The sequence below is a fragment of the Atractosteus spatula genome (genome assembly GCF_055471065.1).
Source record: "Atractosteus spatula isolate fAtrSpa1 chromosome 10 unlocalized genomic scaffold, fAtrSpa1.hap1 SUPER_10_unloc_2, whole genome shotgun sequence".
NCBI classification, from domain to species: Eukaryota; Metazoa; Chordata; class Actinopteri; order Semionotiformes; family Lepisosteidae; genus Atractosteus; species Atractosteus spatula.
Window position 1 is genome coordinate 1,413,772 of NW_028296622.1, and position 15,987 is coordinate 1,429,758.

Genomic DNA, 15,987 nt, shown 5'->3' on the forward strand with positions numbered 1-15,987 from the left:
CTTTGTCTTTGTAACATTCAGTTCCAAGTGGTTTACCCCACACCACTCCACAAAGCTGCTGACCAGTCCTCTGTACTCCTCCTCCTGCTCACCCTTGATACATCCCACAATTGCAGAGTCATCTGAGAACTTCTGCAGGTGGCATGACTTTGAGTTGTACTTAAAGTCCGAAGTATAGAGAGTGAAGAGGAATGGAGAAAGAACTGTCCCTTGAGGTGCCCCTGTGTTACTCACTACCTGTTCAGACACACAGTTCTGAAGTCTCAAAGACTGTGGTCTGCCTGTCAGGTAGTCAGTGATCCACGAGGTCGTGGAGGCATCGACTTGCATCTTCTCCAGCTTCCTCCTTAGAAGTAAGGGCTGGATGGTATTGAAGGCACTGGAGAAGTCGAAAAACATGATCCTTACAGTGTTGCCAGCCCTGTCCAGGTGTGAGTAGGCCCTTTGCAGCATGTAGATGATCGCATCCTCCACACCAACACTGGGCTGGTAGGCAAACTGTAGGGTGTCCAGTGATGAGCTGACCAGGGGTCTCAGGTGGGATAAAACCAGCCTTTCCAGTGTCTTCATGATGTGAGAAGTCAGTGCAACTGGTCTGTAGTCGTTGAGGACAGAGGGGCGCCCTTTCTTTGGTACCGGGACCAGGCATGATGTCCTCCAGAGCACCGGGACTCTCTCCAAGCGCAGGCTCAGGTTGAACAGTTGCTGGAGCACTCCGCTCAGCTGATCAGCACAGGCCCTCAGAACTCTGGGACAGATGTTATCTGGTCCTGCGGCCTTACCCTCGTGCAGCCTCTTCAGCTCCTTCTTCACCTGGTCAGCTGTGATGGTCAGCCTGGCCTGGGGGATGGTGCTCATAGCGCTTTCAGTGCTGCAGGTGTTAATGGCGGAGGTGTTGGAGAGTGGCAGCTGTGGGGGATGGGTGGGTGAGTAGCCGTCGGGGGCTGTGGCTGTAGGCGGCCATGTTTCTGGGGGGATGGAGGAGGTGTTGGGCAGTCGCAGCTGTGAAGGGTTAGGGAGCGTGTGGCTGTGGGGGGATGGGTGTTGCGCCACAGAGGACCCAGAATCAAACTTGTTAAAGAACTGGTTCAACTCGTTGGCCATCTCCAGGTTCCCCTCTGTTGCACCCCCAGCCTGTTTGAAGCCAGTGATCTCTCTCATGCTGTTCCATACATCTCTCACCCTATTCCTTTGCAGCTTGTCCTCTACCCTCCTCCTGTATGCGTCCTTGCTCTCTCTTAACTTCTGCTTTAGCTCCCTCTGTACACGCTTGACCTCTTGCTTATCTCCCCTCCTAAAGGCTCTCTTCTTGTCAGTCAGAAGAGCCTTCAGGTCGCTGGTGATCCAGGGTTTGTTATTGGAAAAGCAGTGTACGTCTTTGGTGGGGATGGTGTTGTCTACGCAGAAGTTAATATAGTCAGTGACACAGTCCACCATGCTGTCTATGTCGTCCCCATGTGGTTCGCACAGCACATCCCAGTCGGTGGCCTCCAAAGCACCACGTAGATCCTCCATAGCCTCCAGAGACCATCTCCTCACAGTCCTCATGGTCGCAGGTTGGCGCTGGACAATAGGCGTGTATAGTGGTGTAAGCAAGACAAGGTTGTGATCTGATCTGCCAAGGGGGGGAAGGGCTGTGGAACTATATGCATCCTTAGCATTGGCATATAATAAGTCCAGTGTTTTGTTTTCTCTGGTCGGGCACTTAACAAACTGGTGGAAAGTAGGCAGAGTGGTGGAAATTGATACATGGTTAAAGTCCCCTGAAATAGCTATAAAAGCGCTTGGGTGCTTTGTTTGTAGCCTGGCTGTGACTGTGTTTATGACGTCACACGCTACCTCTGCGTTTGCCGTAGGTGGAATGTAAACAACAACAAAGATGGCGCATGTAAACTCCCGCGGCAGGTAGTACGGACGCAGTCCTACGGCTACCAGTTCGATGTCCGGGTTGCAGACGCGCTCCTTAACATGAGTATGTCCAGGATTACACCATCTGTTGTTTACAAGCACCGCGAGCCCCCCTCCTTTCCTCTTACCGCTCTCGGTGTTTCTGTCCGCCCGCACCGGCTGAAAGCCGCTGATTGTAACATTCGAGTCCGGAATAAGTTCCTGCAGCCACGTCTCGGTGAAACACATGATACTGCATTCACGATACTCCCTCTGGCTTCTCACCAATGCTCCCAGTTCGTCCATCTTGTTCACTAAGGACCTCACATTTCCCATGATGATCGAAGGAAGGTAGGGTTTAAATCTCCTTCTCTTCGCCTTTCGTGTCGCACCAGCCCTACAGCCTCGGCTTCTCCTCCTCAGCTCCTCCGGCACCGATGGCTTCTCTCCAGTGAGTAGAGCCGGACGCGCTAGCGCGATCAGCTGGTCCCGCGTGTAGACAATGCCTCTGTGGCTATCGGCATTGCAACTCGATAGCCACAGAGGTCCAAGTATCAGAAAAAACAAGAAAAAGTTTCTCAGCTTCCTAGTATCCATCATGTTGTGATCGCAAATCTAGTTGCCGGCAAAGGTATGAAGAAAAAACACTAACACACTAGCATTAACTAATTGAAAGAAACAAAAAGACAACAAATAGACACAGAGCTGCTGTAGCAGGCTGCCACTAACACAGCGCCATCTTGGTAACACCAATTCTGCCCAGGCAATAGCAGAGATTAGAAGTCTGAATCAAGGGGAGTTCAGACTCCACTGAGGTGAATGAGAGTTCAGCAACTGAGTATAATTGTCACAGGGGTGTATTGTAGAGGGGGCTGTAGTTGTGGTTCTGGTTGTCTGACCAACCATTGCTACTGTGTGTAAAGATTGTGTGTTTTTAATTCACCATGACATTCGTTTCAGAGCTCTTCCCCTTTTATCTCTTATCTAACCTGGGCTCTCCTCTTTATGTGCATGAATAAAAGGTTGATTACTGTCTCACCCAAATCTTAACAGTTACAAGAGTAGTTAACAGAGCTATTTATGCATCTTTGAGGGTGTCAGTAAGAAGAGCAAGACAGTAAGGACAGAGCAGAGTCAGCAAACATGGTCTAGTCCCCTGATCGCCAGTTCTGAAAACTTACAGAACAAGAGGCCAGTAGGGGGCGCTCACCCTGCAGTCTGTGTGGGTCCTTATGCTCCAGTATAGTGACGGGGACACTATACTGTAAACAGGCGCCGTCCATCAAATGAGACATAAAACCAAGGTCCTGTCTCTGCGGTCATTAAAAATCCCAGGGTGCTTCTCGATAAGAGTAGGGGTGTAACCCCCAGTGTCCTGGTCTTTACCCATCATGGCCTCCTAATAACCCCCCTCTCTGAACTGGCTCCATCACTCTGCTCTCCTCCCCACTGAGAGCTAGTATGTGTGGGGAGATTACTGGAGCATCATTCAGGTGGGGCTGCACACTGGTGGCGGTAGTGGGATTCCCCATTACCTCTAAAGCACTTTGAGTGGAGGGGAGATGGGAAATTCTAAAAGACAGCAGCTTGGTGATCAGAAAGTTGGTACGTGGTAAAAGTGCTGTAAGTCACCATGTTGTCACAAACCCCTGGGCTCACCACAGGCGAGAGCGAGAGCTCAGGAGAATTGTGGCCCTTCCTGCTCACTAGTCCCTGAAATAACTAGTGTAATGTGATTTCTGAGTGAATAAGTGCAGGTTGTGCAGTAGACATTTCACCGTAGAAATGTTCCAGAGTGAACCCTCGAGGAGCTGAAATTTTTAAATGTCTGCAATTTGCAGCTGCATGCCTTTTCTACACATACAGTATCGCCTTTTCCACGAACAGTATTACTTTAAGATCAGAAGTGTGATTTTTTTTTCCTGCATACTAAAATATAACCGAGACCTGGTGACCACAGATTGAAGGAACGAATAAAAAGGTTTATTCCATGCTGTGTCTCCACAGCCGAAATGTTTCTTTCCTTCTCTTTTCAGCTGGAATAATCCTTTACTTGTTCCTGTGCAGCCCGCGCATGCTGACGCAGCGCCCTACTTGAGCTACAACAACGGGATGAGTTTATTTGTTTGGGTTTTTCTTACGCCCTCTCGCCTGCGGTGATGGTGTGGAGCTTTCAGGACCAGCTGACTAGTTGTGGACTAGTTAACACACCTGACAAACTCAGATCTAACAAGCTAACTAACACCACACCTGGTGCTGTGTAGGGCTGGAGTCCTGCTGATCTTCTGAGGTGTGCTCTGATCCAGCTCCGGGGACAATTGCTAGGATCTGGGATTCACAGTGGTGTACTAAGTTGCAGTACTGTCCAGTAGTAGTTAACAGGGTACTGCCTAGTACTAGTTAGTACAGTACTGTAAGGATGCAAGCAGTCACAGCACATTGCAGTGAAGGTTTTAGATTAGTTTAATTGTAAAGAAAATGGCCACTTCTGGAGAACACTGAAGGGGTATTTCTTGTATGACACCTCCTCTGCAGCTCAGAGTCTCACTGTCTTTTCTTCTCATCAGATTGGCTGCTGTGGGGTCAACAGATTGTGCTTCTTCTCATCATTGTTTTTATTAGAATTCTTCCTTTACATATTAATATCACTGCTATCAGGTTCAACAAGTGAGGATTGTGGACGTTTGTCTTTTACAGTGTAAGCAACAGAACTGACAGTAATACTTAACTCTGCCCTATAGTGGAAGACATGGAGAAGTCAATCAAGTGTCTTAAGGTCACTCACCCATCTAGATGAGCTCTCAGTGTCCCCCAGGTGTTTGATACCCTGTCACTCTGAGAGACCTGTGCCAGCTTTGAACTCTCACTGGTGTCTGTGCTAGCATAAACACAGTAACACAGAGCTGGGACTGTCCTGCAGGACAGACACACTTATATACAGTACAGATACATCTGATACAGGAAAGTGTGACTGTAAAACTATAAAACTCGATACACAGCAGCTAGATACTTCAGTCCCATTTTAAATAGTGAAGTGGTATCCCATTTTTTTACTTTGAAATATAAAGACATAGTTAATCAGAACTGTCTTGCCGATTTAATGGCACTTTTACTTAAACTCCTGCCAAATCAATGCCAATTTTACAAATAAGAGCTTGAAGAGAATTTGTAAGGGATTTTGACTCTTTTCATTGACTCATACTGGTCATATATAAACAATTAGGTCTTAAAGTGTAGTCATTTACATTCAAATTACATAAAGCACTGCTGCCACATTGTACAAAAGGTAAGTTTTACAATATTTTGCGTATTGTGGTTTTACAATTAAGAAGGAATAATAAATGTAGTGAGATGTAAGTAGAGGTGAAACACAGAGATCTGTAAATTCCAACAGCAGTGTTCCTATTACAGATCCCTGTGGTCTCTCACTAAGTATATCAACCCAGGCTAGTATTCACCCCTAGTCTGTACCCCGACTCCTGTCCAGTAACAAATTCTTACACATACTGCCCTGACAGTCTTCTGCCTGCAGGGGGCAGTCCTGTGCTCTCATGAACAGTGTTATTATGGACAGTTCTGGAAGTTTTGCCCCTGCTCCTCCTCCCTCAGTGACCAGCTAAGCAGCTATTTGCTAAGGGTTAAGTGCAGTGAAATTCAAGGTCATAGTAAAAAGAACAAGAAGCCAAAAAGGAGACAAAGCTTAAGGTATCCAAGACAAAAATCATGGTCAAAAAAGGCAAGCAAAATATCAACAGCCAAAAAGGAGTTCAAGGGACATCTCACTATAACTAATACTGAGCACAGTTGTCACAGGGAGCAGGGTTTAAGTTAGAGGGGAGGCTCGATGATGGGTGAACAAGGACTGAGAGTGGATGAGGTGTGTACTGTGGATTTGGGTACCCTCTGGTGGTGGAATGTTGTTACTGTAACATTCATATACTCTTGTTTGGACCCATTACAGCTGTTGCTTGTTCGATGATCTCCTAGGGCTCCTTACTAGGAAAAAGAACACCAGGAGTTCAGTGTCCTGAAAGGATTATGGAGAGGGTGTGCCAGAATTTGCCTTAACCTGCTTGGCTGAGGGGCAGCCTCCTGGACGAGAAGGTTAAGACCCTCCAAAAAGAGCCAAAGCAAGAGCCCACAGCACCAATGCAGAATTAGGGAAAGCAGAGAGAGGGGTGATCTCAACACTGGGTCCTTGCAGCAGCTGCACAGAAAACTGATTGGTGACAGGTTTAGAGTATGTTGGACAGGCCTCAGGTAACCAGTGCCCGAGCTGCTCAATGAGACAGGAATGCGTTGCTGAGCCGTGGAGGAGGCGGCTTCAATCTGAAGCCATGGCCAGAATCGATCAGCAGCAAATCCAGACTTCAGTTCCACTAGAACTTGCAAGAGGTCCTCACAGGTACAAGACAGTTATGGGGGTTTACATTAGCGAAAAGAGTAGCAGTGGGTGATGCTCCTTGAGAGCCTCGAAGCTGTTGGAAGTAGATTAAAATTGGTCATAAACAGATATTCAGGTGTTCCTTACAATGGAAGAGGAAGTAAGAGGTACAGAAGGGGAAAGGATTGAAAACTTAGAGGTGGTTCAGTAGGAGCTCAGGTTGTGAGAGTAAACTGCTATCTGGAGTCAACCATTTTACTATGTGTTTTGAGTCAGTTGGAGGGAGGGATGATCCAGGGGAATCCAAGATCTGAATGAGGAGGAGCTGAACAGGGATCCTGTTAGCATCCAGGGCTAAGATCTTTAACTCTGGAAATGAGAAGAAATTGGCAATATAATCGACATGACCTGGGATGTGAGCTGCAACAATCAGAAATGGGTCTGAAAAGAAAGCCATTTGATGACTGAAGACTTGCATGATTCCCTTTGTTGATTTTAAGTAGCCACGTTCTCTGAAGGGATAAGGACCCATCGTTTCCTGATGAGGCCCCAAGAAGCAGCAGCAGTGAAAATCGGAAACCGTTCGAATAAAGGGCTGGAAATGAGAAAGAGAGAGAAAGGCCAGGACAGTGCTCAGGACCGACTTCGATAATAGCCTCCTGAGCTGTGACTGTAAAAACAGCACAAGACTCATTGAGATACAATACAGTACCTTTCCAGTTTGTTCACAACCTAAGTTTTATGCCAAATGGGAAAGAGTGGTGTAAAGATCACATTTCAGGAGCTGAAATAACAGTAGCAGAACCGAACCGACGGAAAGGTGGAGAGATCCCATGGGATGCAGGCATGAGGCTGAGATGCAGGATTAGTGGAAATGAGAAAGTTTTGAGGATGCAGGAGAGCTGGTGTGATAACAGGCGCCACAGTTGGGGGTTGAGCATGTAGTTGTGGGGTCTAAATGGGTATTGATATATTGATATGTAAACGAGCGGCCAGCTTGAAGGAGCTACTGAGCCACATTAAGCTGTTGACTTTGTGAACTACTTGTGTGGCACAACCAGCTAAGTGTAGGGAACTGCTGGGTAATGCGGATTCCTGCAGACTGTGCAACACGACTGAACATATTGCGGATGTATTGAACGGATGACAGTGTAGGAATACTGTACAACCAAGTGGACACCATAGAAGGGAAAACCAAAAATGATTCTTATTAGAAAGCCATTTGATGACTGAAGACTTCATGATAAGTTGAGATGATCTTCCATTGTTGAGTTTAAATGGCAACGTACTCTGAATGGATAAGGACCCATCGTTTCCTAATGAGGAATCAAACCAGTTAAACATGAACATGCAGCTGGGAAACCATCAGGTATTTTTCCACATCTGTCAAGAACTCAGGTTGCGAGTGCTCGCTTTCACAATTCTGCTTCTGGACTTCATTTCATTTTCACCAGAGGTGCCTGAACTGTTTTATAGCGCCTTTCCAGTCGGCATGGACACTGCTGCGAGGTGTGAGAAGAGGTGTGTGTAGTAATGTGTAGCAGTGTGTGTGTGTTGCAGTGTGTATTTATTTGTGTGTGAGAAGATGACCTCTTGTGTGTTGGGTGGAAGTCCGTTTGTGTTCATTCACAGCACTGGGTTCACCGGTCAAAAGTGAAAGCGCAAAATGAGTGCAGATCCCCAGACAGCAGGAAACAGTCATAAAAAAGAGAAACTAACTGTATTTTGTTCCCTACAAATAGTTAAATCCCAGTAGACAGGGTAATTCATAATAATAATTAATTGAAGCCCAATGACACTGTACATAGTGATGAAGAAAATAATTTAAAATAAAAAGTAAGACAAAATAACCAAAAAATGAAAGATGTGATCTGTGGTAAACAGTAGAGTGAGACAGGAGATTGCTTCTGATCTGTAATGTCTTCTTCGTTATAATGATTACATTGTCTTCAATGGAGAATAATTCAATAGGTATATTATAAATATTATATTGTTTCCTACAGGTAGTGTAGTTAAATCCCAGTAGAGAGAGAGCTCTTCATGTATAATGATCCAACCATTCTAATTATATGATATATTGAAAATGTTATTTCATTTATTATAACATAATTAAGTGGACTATATTATAAAAAAAAACAATAATATATCAATCATAGGAAACGTATGTTAATATTGTATCAATCACGAATTGTCCCTATGGCTGACATAAGGTGATATTGTTCAATTCAGTTGATCTAAATCATGATCTATCTTTGAGGTTAACCTTTAAATTAAATATCGAATTAAAATATGTAGGTCTCAGTCATTGCTGCTCACTATTCACTATCACACAATCACTATTACAGCAAGCAGACTCTCCGGTCTTGATTTTCACAGGTTTGTGCACGATGCCGATTCTGAAATGATCGAACTCCGACTTCTTGTGTGCTGCTGTGGGCAGTGGTGATTGACCAAAACTTCTGAGTATCTCTGGGGATCCTGTTGGAGACATGGACTCTGAGCTGAAGAGGTGAGAGTAGTTCAGAATCATTGAAAATCTTTGAAATTTTGAGATGGAGGATTGGAGATGAAGAAAGCTGTAACAAGACTCCTCTCATGTTTCTTCACAGGGTCCATCAGAGACCAGTGTCCAACTGTGTTTCTGAAAAGAGTGTCCAGTCAAAGGATGAGCCACTGACCTTCAGAGTTCGCCTGCTGCTCCCAGGTGCAGTTAAGGGACCTGTGAAAGAGTTTTTCCCAAAGGCATTTATCATGTGACCTTCAGATAGAGAGGCGGTATCTGTCTGTCCAAGAGGGAGGTGTGAAAACTGTCTAACTTTACACTAATGATCTCCAGGAAGAGAGTCAAAAAGGTGTGATGAGTCCTTTCCTGTCTCTTCACAGGGTGAAGCAGGAGAGGTCAGTGCCATGACACCATCTGTCTAAAGACAGAGCAGGACCTGACACAGGTAAGGAGTTTCAGTCTGCAGAGTTCGTCTGAAAGATAAAAAGATGGAGAACCTGTTATCAGAGGATATCTGAAATCTATCAACAGTCTCACACACCTTTCCTGCTCCTCTATACTCTCAGTGAGTGTTCTCTGTATTGAAACAGTTTGTTGCAAAGGGCACTACAGTACATAAAGAGTGATTCATTGATCAATATCTTGTATAGTTTCTTCCACACACCTAATCCTCGTGGACCTCTGTGGTGTTGAACATGCATGCTATATCTCCATCTAGTAGCTCCCAGTTGGCAGTCCTACTGGAGCTCAGCAGGTGTGAGTCTGGTCAGTACCTGGATGGGAGACTCCTGGGAAAAACTAAGGCTGCTGCTGGAAGAGGTGTTGGTGTTGGTGTTAGTTGGGCCAGCAGGGGGTGCCTGTGCAGGTCCTAATGCCCCATTTTAGTGACGGGGACCGTACATATGAGAGTACAGCTGGTGAAGAGTGGCCTGGAAGATGGTCTTCACTGTCCACACCTCATCACACCTCAGTCATCACTGTCCACACCTCATCAGATCTTAGCTCAACTACAGATGTCATACTGTATCATGGATTATAACAGTAATATTCTGCAGGTATTCTAATCTTTGTTTTCCCTTATAGATTCACAAGGCCACGAGTGAAGAGGACACATTGACTGTAGTAGAAAGTGAAAGAGATCTGGCTGTGACACTTCAGGACACTGGCCTTGATAAACTCTACTGGTTAAAGGTGTTTGAAGATGGGCTGTGTGTTACCAGTGCAGCAGCTCTGCAGCACTTAGGAGACCAAGAGTGTGAAGCTCTGAAAAAACACGTTCGCAGGGACTGGGAGACACGAGCTCTGCAGAGGCTGCTGGGAACTGAGGGCAGCAAGAAAACAGCTCCTCATCAGGACTTGGCTGAGAAACAGGTGACGTACACAGTAGAAAAACCCACTTTATTTAATTTGTTTCAGAAGCTGGAGATGAAGCAGTTCTCTTACAGTAAGATAAAAAGTGATGTAAATATGAATAGATCCACACTGCATGTATGCGTTGTCTCTCAATTTACATACTAATCATAGACTGGAAGGCGATTAGGTACAGCTGTGGTTACTATCTGTTCCTCCCAGTGTGCTGATAGCCAGTGCATCAAGTTTCTGCCCATTAACCTCTATTAACCTAAACAATACTGATTCTATTAATCTCTACACATATAGGGTCATGTCAAGTGGTCAGTGCGTTAATGTATTAATGTATTGGAACAGCTCCCTCTTCTTCATTATTTCCCTGTGCAGTTCCTGTGGAAGAGGAACCTGTGGTCTTTTCTCTTCTGGGCCCAATTAAGTTGTGACCCAAAACCTCATTTGTACACCTTTTCTCTTTTCTGATAAACTAAGAAAGGATGAAAAACCCAGAGGAGTCTTTCAGAGAGAGAATAGACCAGGTGAGCAGGTTCTTACGGAGCTTACGAAACTGCACAAGGGAGGCAAAGACCGGAACAGTGCTGAGGTGAGAGAACTGGAAGACAAGATTCGCTCGGCTTTTGACGTTCCTCAGGAGTGCTGGGTACCTACTGGAGAGTCTCTAAAGGAGCTGGTGGAAAATCTGCACCAACTGCTCAGTCTTCTGGAAGACTCCTCCCTGTCTCCCCCGGGAATGTTCCTGATGAGGAGGTGTTAAGAAGCACGTCTGGAGGCCTGGCTCTGCAGGGAGTCTACTGCACTGGGATTCTGGAGGACTCGCTGGAGAAGAGAGAGCAGCTCATTGAGGTTCCTGAGTGCTTCTCACTGCACAGACCCCAGCACAGCTCAGCACAGCTCCCTTTGCTCTTGTCGTATTCAAGAGTATTCGCTGTGTGAGCTCCTCACTGCGTATCCTGTGTGATTTTGTTTACATGATCTGTGTGGAGTAAAAAAGCGTCTTGAATTTTTTTCAGTATATAAAAAACGCTAAGAACATAAAAAGTGATTTACATTTGCTACAGTAAATGTTGCTTTTCTGATTATGCCTGTCCTCTAATTTTCTTTAGTGACAGGCCATTTCTTTCCGAGCGGGAATTGATCACATACAAAACATTTTCATGAAGAAAACAAACTTGTTACCTGTAAAGTCACGGTGAAACTGGTCTTTCAATGTAGTAATAATAATCATAATATATTTTTTCATGGCAGCATAACAAGAATCATTTTTTTTATCAAAGAAAGTTTAATACAGACACACTGACTGGACACTCCAGTACATGAGCACTGCACTGAGAGAGAGAGGGGTTAATACACACACACTGACTGGACACTCCAGTACATTAACACTGCACTGAGAGAGAGGGGTTCATACAGACACACTGACTGGACACTCCAGTACATGAACACTGCACTGAGAGAGAGAGGGGTTCATACAGACACACTGACTGGACACTCCAGTACATGAACACTGCACTGAGAGAGAGAGGGGTTCATACAGACACACTGACTGGACACTCCAGTACATGAACACTGCACTGAGAGAGAGAGGGGTTCATACAGACACACTGACTGGACACTCCAGTACATGAACACTGCACTGAGAGAGAGAGGGGTTCATACACACACACTGACTGGACACTCCAGTACATGAACACTACACTGAGAGAGAGAGGGGTTCATACAGACACACTGACTGGACACTCCAGTACATGAACACTGCACTGAGAGAGAAAGGGGTTCATACAGACACACTGACTGGACACTCCAGTACATGAACACTGCACTGAGAGAGAGAGGGGTTCATACAGACACACTGACTGGACACTCCAGTACACGAACACTGCACTGAGAGAGAGAGGAGTTCATACACACACACTGACTGGACACTCCAGTACACGAACACTGCACTGAGAGAGAGAGGGGTTCATACACACACACTGACTGGACACTCCAGTACATGAACACTGCACTGAGAGAGAGAGGGGTTCATACAGACTCACTGACTGGACACTCCAGTACATGAACACTGCACTGAGAGAGAAAGGGGTTCATACAGACACACTGACTGGACACTCCAGTACATGAACACTGCACTGAGAGAGAGAGGGGTTCATACAGACACACTGACTGGACACTCCAGTACATGAACACTGCACTGAGAGAGAGGGGGGTTGATACAGACACACTGACTGGACACTCCAGTACATGAACACTGCACTGAGAGAGAGAGGGGTTCATACAGACACACTGACTGGACACTCCAGTACATGAACACTGCACTGAGAGAGAGAGGGGTTCATACAGACACACTGACTGGACACTCCAGTACATGAACACTGCACTGAGAGAGAGAGGGGTTCATACAGACACACTGACTGGACACTACATTACAAAGAGAGAGTGGGGCAGAGTGTGTGTTGCAGTGTGTGAGTGTGTAGCAGTTTGTAGTAGTGTAGTAATGTGCGATGCCAAAGTGCGTCTCTAGCTGAAACTGAAAGTAACTGAATACCGGGCATATCGAAGGCGCTGTGGACAAGATGCTCGTGCACTTTGTGGACCTGGGACATGTGAGGAGCACAGAGACGGTTCAGGGTCGGGTTCAGTGTGGTCTGGGCTGCAGGTTCGGGTCGGCACGGAGCTGACGGCAGAGAGTTTCTCTCATGAGCGGTGTGTTGGAGATGTTTGGGCTCATTAGACCTGTTGAATGCATTAAACACGAAGCTCTCATCGGGTATTTTTCCACAGCTGTCAAGAACTCGGGTGGCCTCTTTCCTCTCGACTCTTCACTTCCTCATCTCTAATGGTGTCGTTTTCACCACTCAAGTGTGTGTGTAGTAGTACTGTGTGTGTAGTAGTACTGTGTGTATTTCAGTGTTTTCACTGCACATCAGAGGCGACTGAACTGTTTTATAGCGCCTTTCAGGCCCACACGGATAGGCTGTGTGGTGAAAAGTTGTGTATGTAGCAGTGGGTGTCACAGTGTGTGTGTACAAATGTCTGTGTAGCAGAGTATGTAGGGTAATAATAATAAAATTAATAATAATAAAGCGCCTTTCCTGTTTAACTGTTCCCTACAGGTGGTTGTTATTATTATAATAAATATTCACAAGATGCCTTTCCAAGTCCAAGGATGCATATAGAAAATAAAGTACAATAAAAAGTGAAAGAAAAAATAACCAAAAAATGAAAGACAGAGACAGCAGAGACAGACAGGGGAGAGCTTCTGATCTCTAATGCCTTCATTCTAATTACTGTGTACATGCTTAGTAATTATTACACTGTCTTCAATAGAGAATAATTCAATAGGTCTCATATAATAAATATTATATTGTTTCCTACAGGTGCTGTACTTCAAATCCCAATAGAGAGAGAGCTCTTCATGTATAATGATCCAACCATTCTAATGATATAATAAATATATTGTCATTACTTTATTGTAATTTATGATTATAGTATAATTGAGTGGATAATGACATAAAATATAGCAATTTTAGAATATGAGTTATTAATATGATATCAATCATGAATTTTCCCTATAGCTGATCTAACCCACGATCTGTCTGTGAGGTTAAACTTGAATTGAATATTGAATTAAAATATGCAGTTTGTTGTTCTGTGAAGTCGCCCTCCTATGAACAGCACAATAAGCTCCAATCACATTGGCTTGAGACAAAGTGGCATTTGTGCTGCTGTCTTTATACACATGTAGCGGCAAGGTTTATTAATAATACAGGAATAAAGTTTTCTGCTCCCTTGCCAATCCCTCTCCTTGTTCAGCAGTGGTGCTGAACACAGAGAGGCCATTCCAGTTGGTTCACATTTAAGGTGTTTTTCTAGCTGATAGAGTGTCCTGATAAGGAACAACCCCCAAGGCTGAGATTCTCCAGCCACCCTAATAAAGGGTCATCTCTGGCGCCTTACTGTCTGGGAGACTCCAGGGGAGAGTCTCATCCCATGAGTTTACCACCCTAATGTCAGAGAGCATGGTTACTCATCCTCCACCTCGATCAGCCAATCAGGAACTGGTAGGGCAGGGTAACCCCACGTGGCTCTCTGATGCCTGCGAAACATTCAACCAATGAACGACCGTAGTTCCTCCAGGTAAAACAGGCAGCACAAGGCTCCTCCAGGACATTCTCAGACTCAGCTCGGACAACCACGTAACGGCCAGTGTGTCTGAGTGCCAGGTCTTTACTTTGTTCTAAGTGTCGAGAACCATAGGATCCGCCCGAGGTAAGCTCAGGTGACAGCCTCGTGAACCGATGGTACCCCACCGCGAACACCCGCCTGATCAACGAGTGAACTACGGTCGAAACTGTGGACAGCTGAATCTCAGGATTCGGGACTAGCGCTGCATCGGGAACGAACCGGTCTTGGGCCCGCAGTCACTTTCCATGTGCACAAGCTCTGCTAGTTAAGACAGGATTGACTAGCCGGTCTTCCGAGAGCCTGCTGCCAGCACGCCGCAGCAGGAATCTCTCCCTCCTTCTCCCCCACCTCACGCTGAACGCAGGAACAGCCTTTCGCTGTTCCTTTGTGTCCGCGGGAGATCTGGATGAATATTCAACATTTTGCATTACAGCTCGAGAATTCAACTGTTACCTCAACCTGAGTCGATATCAATTTAATTCCTATGAGTGATTTACTTGCTTTTGGGTGTCTAGTGTAGAAGTTGTATCAAAGTTCATTTACAAAACGGTATAAGTGAATGGTGTGTTTCTCTTGGTATGTGTAACTCTTCGTGATTGAATGTATACCTTTTGTATTCTGCTAACCCTCACTATAAGATCTATTATGTTTATATGCACATTTTATATATTCATAACTGTATTCTCATGTATTAGTAGCTGTCTGTGTGCGTTGCTGTTATTCCGCAAGGTCGGTTTTCTAATGTCAAAATGTCATTTTGTGACTCACTGCTACAATTAATAATTGTCCCAGCAAATGCACCAAACCCCTACACCACAGAATTTGTTTCGTTCATTTGGTAAAACAAGTTTTTTTGTTCTTCTCCCAGCCCCTAGAGGACATAGACTAGATACTTCTCATTATGAGAAGTAGGTCTTAGAAAAACTTCAGAGTCAGCTGAAACATAGACCTTCGAAAGACACATTGTTGTGAATGACACCCCAGGCTTCCTCAGTCTCTGGAACTCCTCCTAGAAACCCCAAGATTAAAGTCGTTTATTACAACAGACCAGAAACTGACCTGTGGGAACCCAGTGAATTAACGTGTCCTAAATAACAATCTGAAAGAGGTGGTTACTCAGTGACCCGAGGATGCACAAGGAATGTTCGATTGTATTAATTCACTGTAATATTTATTGACTGTAATATTTATTGAAATGTTGTTAATAATTTGTCATCTTTTAGATCTAAGCTTAGATCTAACCTTACCCAACAAATTCTCATCAAGAGTGTAAGCATGCAGCTGTGTAATAAAGTGTGTCCATCAGTCCTCACAGGACAGCAGTGAAGCTGCCCCCCATACTAACAGCCCAAACAACGAAACCCAATCTTCATACTGCTTTTTCTCAAGATATAGTGACTGCTTTTTTGAGGAGTCACATTGCCCCCCACTACAAATAGCCAAAGATCATGACCCTTAAATAATTTGATAAAGCCTTTTGGCGTGTTTCAAGCCAGTGCTTAGCGTCTCGCTGATTTATGAGATATTACCTGGACCTTCACTAAGACGTTTTTATTCAGGGGTGTTCTCATAACAGCTACCATCTAGATTCATACCATCGACATCACTTCTGCAGGCATCCATACTGTACATTTCACTTTTGGAGGGAATGACATGAGGA